Here is a 6289-nt window from a genome sequence, read left to right as displayed (position 1 = left end):
GCCTAAAGACCAACTAGTTCATGAAATGTGCAATGGTAACATGTCGGCTCAGATAACTAAGAACATCTCCAAAACATAAAACAATACGTGGACCTCCAAGAATATCAGGCAAGGCCCAAAGAAATATCTCCAATGGTCTACAATCCATGGAGATCAACCACAACCCAATCCAACTTTGTTGAACACACTGCAACACTAACCAGCAAGAACATATCAACTAAGCCAATACCGAAATCGATATCTTACCGAAATCAAATCCAAATGCCATGAAACTCGAACACAACAAAGACTATGAACTCAAGGGAATAAATCCAAATCCACAACACTAAGCTCTCAAACAAGAAGAAATACCATGATCTCCAAAAATTGATTTGCAAGCCTCCATATATATCATCCACAAATAATTACAACTCAATCAAGTTAGCCCAAAGACCAATTGGTTCATAAAACGTGAAATGGTAACATGTCGACTCAAATCACTAAGAACATCTCCAAAACATAAAACGATGCGTGGACATCCAAGAATATTGGAAAATGCCCAAAGAAACATCTCCAATAATCCACAAGTCATGGAGATCAACCACAACCTGATCCAACTTTTCTCAACACGTTGCAAGTCTAACCAGTAAGAACATATCAACTAGGCCAATACCAAAATCGATATCTCATCAAAATCAAATCCAAATGCCATGAAACTTGAACACAAAAAAGACCATGAACTCAAGGGAATAAATACAAATCCACAATGCTAAACTCTCAAACAAGAATAAATACCATGATCTTCAAGCAATTGCACTGCTAACCACTCAACTGGTAAGAACTACACCGGTGCTCTTGTATCAATTATTTATTAGTCCATTTTAATATATGGGAAGAATATGAATTGCTTCTTATGTTAAAATTATTGTTCACTCCTTTCTTATCAGATGCTCCAATTACTAACTTAAAACAAAACAAAACAAAAAATAGATAACTAGAAGCCCATTAATAAATTTCACATGTACCAATAACTACCCACTTTACCTCTAGCAGTTAGAATTTTGGGACTTTAATTTGAGGAGTTGTTTAAATTTATTGGTACCCATAGTGCATGAATATTGAGGCATTTGTGGATAAGTATCAATTGGTCACTTTTGAGGTGGTTGTAGTGCACAGTTATTGGGGCATCTGTAACTAGGTATGAAGTGACACTTTGAAATGAGCACTTTTTTACTAATGCATGCATAACAAATCGCAAAGTGTATGTCGTTACTACCCAAAAGTGAAATCAATATCTATAAGTAGTTGAAATGTATACAGAGACAATAAAAAAATTGTCGAAATCTAATGTACCATTCAGAATCTACGAGTGTGCGAATTTAGCTTTAATGACTACTACTACACTTCCCTTAGATAAGATGTAAAATCATTAATACTTTTGATTATAATTTAAAATTGATAACTTTATTTATTCAATAAATAGATTAGTGTTACCATATTAATAGACCTAAAAAAATAATAGCACATTATTCAAAAAACTATTGATATAGGGGAAGAATGCCACTAGCTATTATATTTCCAATAACTAAACACTCCTTGCACAACTAAGCCCCCAATTACTAACTTTAAAGAAACCAAAAGAAAAAAATTAAAATCTCATTGATAAATTTCTCTTGTACCAATAGTCAACCATTTTTTAGCATTTTTGGACAACCATAATTAGCCCATTTGTGCACCCTTATAGGTACCCATAGTGCATGACTATTGAGGCATTTGTACATAACTATTGGCATTTTTAAGTGTACGGTTAGTGGGGAGATATTGGGTAACACTTTGAAATGTGTACTTTTTTACCCTTATGCACATAAAGGAGCCCAAAGAATGCATGTTTACTACCAAAAAGCAAAAAAAATTAGATATAAGTAGTTGAGTTGCATACATAGATAGCATAAACAATCATTGAAATATAATGTACCATTTACAATTGCAAGTGTGCAAAATATTCTTTAACGACTACTAATATGCTTCCCCTAGATAAGGTGTGAAATTATTAATAATTTTCATTATAATTTCAAATAGATAACTTTTCTTTTTCAATAACAAAATTTTAGTTATCTTTCCAATGGACGTAAAAAATAATATCACATAACTAAGAAAAACATTGATATAGGAGAAGAGCACTAGTAGCTATTTTAGATCTAATAGCAAAGCACTCTTTGCACATCCAACCTGGCAATTACTAACCTTAATGAAATCAAAATAAAATAATTAAAATTCCATTAATAAATTTTGCATGTACCGATTGTCGACCATTTTTTAGTATTTTGGATCATGGTTTGTCCATTTGTGCACCTTTAATGGTACCCATAGTTCACACAACTATTGGGCCATATGTGCATAAGTATTGGAAATTTTAAGTGCATGCTTATTGGGGAGATATTGAGTGACACTTTGGAATGTGTACTTTTTGACCCTTGTGTGCATAACAGATCCCATAGCATGTGTTGTTACTACCCAATAGCCAAAACAATAGCTATAAGCAGTGAAGTCACATGCAAAGAAACAAATAAAAATTATCAAAATTTGATGTACCATTAAGAATTTATGAGTGTGCAAAATCATCTTTAACGATTACTAGTACACTTCCCCTAGATAAGATGTAAAATTATTAACAATTTTGATTATAACTTAAAATGGATAAATTTATTTTTTTAATAAATAAATTTTAGTTACCTTTTTAATAGACCTAAAAATATATTAGCACATAATTCAAAAAAATATTGCTATAGAGGAAGAGCACCAATAGCTGTTATATTTCCAATAACTAAACACTCCTTACACACCCAACCCCCAAATTACTAACTTTAAAGAAACTAAAAGAAAATAATTAAAATCCTATTAATAAATTTCTAACACACCAATAGGTAACCATTTTTTATCATTTTTGGACCATGATTCATCCATTTGTGCGCCTTTTTTGGTAGCTATAGTGCACAACTATTGGGGCATTTTTGCATAAGTATTGACAATTTCAAGTGCATGTAATTGGTACATCTTTAAGTGGGTATTAGGCGACACTTTGAAATATATACTTTTTGACCCTTACATGCACAACAAATCCCACAACATAAGTTGTTACTACTAATAAGCTAAAACAATAACTATAAGCAACTAAGTCACATACGAAGACAATTAAAAGAAATTTCCAAATGCAAAATTTGTCACATCTCCTTCAAATTTTGTTCCTCTTTTACAATAGAAGAGTTGACAGCAACGAAAAGTAGGAGTATGTGTGTAATTTATGTCTATTCTTTTATTAGCAAAGGATGCTAGTACATTAATGGCTACTTTGAATATATCACACAAAGGACAAGTGAAACATACTAGTTTTGTGCATGAAAAACTTAATGGCTAGATACATTAATGACTAGTTTGAATTTCACAAGGAAAACAGAACCATATTGAGTTCAATGGCTAGTTTTTATAATGCATGCACAAAATACATTTGAAAATTGGGTATTCGTAAATGTCATTGCAAATAGACGTAGATAAAATGGCTCCAAAATGGGGTTATAAAATTTGTGTTATTGATTTTTTTGAAAATTTTTGAAAAATCAAAATCATAGCTGATTCTACTAGTTACAATCAACTATGTGTAATTTTTGAAAAAAATTATGTTATTGACTTTTCGTGTTATTGACGTGCAGTTTTAGAACTAGTTTAGCTATGGCCATTGCAAAGGACGTTGCATTGAATAGATTTCACAACTCCCTTCATCTATGGAACATACATGATTTTTCTATAAATTGTCAGGCCTTCCTTTGTGAAGTTAAAATCTAGTGTACCTTTTAAAATCTGTGAAAGCACGAAATGAGCTATAAAAATTTGTAGATATACAAGATGAGCTATAATGATTACTCATATGGTTCCCCTAAAGACACCCATTGAAATCTAAATAAAAAACTTAATGGCTACTTTGAATAAATCACGCAGAGGACAAGTGAACCAGACCATCTTCATGCATAAAAAGCTATATCAATGGCTAGTTTGAATATATGACTACATCAATGACTAGTTTAAATATATGACTACATCAATGGCTAGTTTGAATTCAATATATCACACCAAGCGACACATACCACCTTCATATTGAATTCAATGGCCATTTTTTACAATTGGGTACGTGTAAACATCATCTCAGATGACATTGCATTTTAACACATTTCAATATCTAAGAATAACCAGTTTTTATGATATTTTATTATATTTAAATATATTTATTTATTCATTTGAAAATGATGTACTTAGGAAACACAAAAACTATTGAAGAGTCTTAAATAATATTGGTCACAGAACATTATTATATAATCACATCACCACATAGAAAATTTAAATCAATTCAACTAGTTGTCTAAGGAAAACATGATTCTCACCTTTTAGTTTATAAACATAATTACTCCTTACCATCATTTAGACACCATAATCTAAGGTGGGAAACTCGTCTATTTTACACTCTACAAGATCAATTCCTTGAGTTGTAGATCATTTATAAGTATCAATTCAAATCTACACTCATGGAGATAAGGTTTATTCTTATGTTGGTGAACTAAGAACAAATGCATGTTAATTGTGTAGGTTTTTAAATATTGATCCATATCACTCCTAAAATTTCAACACTTTGAAAAATAAATTTGCAATGTCTATTATAATATATTGTCAATATCAAATTTTAAACTATGTAAAACACACTTTTTTTTTATTTAAGCATTTTTAATCCCAACTCATAAATCTATAATATTTCCTAATTAATTTATCTAGTCAAGCTTGACTAGCCTACATGACTTGTGTGGAGTGCAATTTCTTCCTCTACATTTCAATACATCCAACTTATCTTGCATACATAGGTTTATAATTTGGATTTTTAAATGTTATTTCTATCATTACTCTTATATATAATAAGTGAATTATTATTTTTATTGAAATAAACACCATATTTTAGATGAAATTATGGAATTTGTTATCGCAAAAGTTTGCAACCTTGTTGAACACTAATGCTCAACAAATTTTCTAAACAAGGAAATAACCTCCAAATGTGGTACCTTGCGCATGTGATGTTGAATCTCAGAAGAAGGTCCAATTCCTTTCTTATCAAGGTGTAGTGTTGGACCAACCCAACACTTGTAAAACCTACTCCTAAGCCTATTCTATAACTTGCAGAGGAAAATGAAAGAAAGAATGCTAAAAGGGAAAAGAAAGGTGATACACCAAGATTGAATTGATCTTTCCCATACCTATGATTGCACAAGACATCAATGAAGCAACCGAAAGCATACATAGGTTCCTATCCTTAATCAATCCCTAAGACATATATGAGATCAAAACTTGATAGGGAATTGAGATCGACTGAAATGTCCACAAACAACCCTCATAAGTAGAGTTTATACAACATATAAATCAAGTAAAAAAATGAAGGTTAACCTAATTGATGCAAAGGCGTGTTATATTATAGTTACAAAAAAGACTTCCATAAGAGAAAAGAGAAAAGGACCCTTAGAATATGTTACAAAATTACCTCTATAGATCAAGCATAATTCAAATAGAACATTGGGTTCAAAACACTAACCCACTAGGGTTAGGTTATAGAGGAATGAAAATCAGATTGGGTCTGATTATTGCATGTCTAAAAAGTGTCCTGTGGAACTAGGAAAGAACAATAATCGTCAAAAATCAAGAAGGCCCCTGCATTTGGATGGCATATGATTTCCTCTGTAAGACCAAAAGTATTCTATGTTTCATAAATGGACATGGGTGGCCCTGCAAAACGTCTGTAGAGCCACCTTAGATTCATGGATGTCATCCTGTGTTGACATGAATTGATTGGAACTGAATTTTGATTATATATAGCATGTCGACGAGGACCTACATTAAATTTTGACTTGATAGGTCAGCAACCACCATGTCACTATGAATTCTAACATTCATTGCCAAAATTTGAATCTTGGCCGCTAGATATTCCCTTCACGGATGGATTAATGGTTGAGATGCATCAAGAAAACTATCAAGAAGACCACCCAATGGCCCTCAACAAGAGATTAAAACATAGTTGTTGATCTCGCCATTAAGTAAAATCATATGGTTATCATTGCATGTGAAATTGTATAGGCCCCACCAACTAAGTCGAAAACATCATCATAGGATCGGAACCCAAAATAGTCCATGTCACTGATTGCTATGAATCTGTGATCAAGTATCTACCTAATCGCTAGTTTCCAATTGCAAGATTGCAACCTAGAAAAGCACATGTCCCTAA

This window comes from Cryptomeria japonica, chromosome 4 (assembly GCF_030272615.1).
Source record: "Cryptomeria japonica chromosome 4, Sugi_1.0, whole genome shotgun sequence".
In the NCBI taxonomy this organism is placed as follows: Eukaryota; Viridiplantae; Streptophyta; class Pinopsida; order Cupressales; family Cupressaceae; genus Cryptomeria; species Cryptomeria japonica.
The sequence above is the reverse complement of the archived record's forward strand: the minus strand, read 5'-3'. Positions refer to the sequence as shown.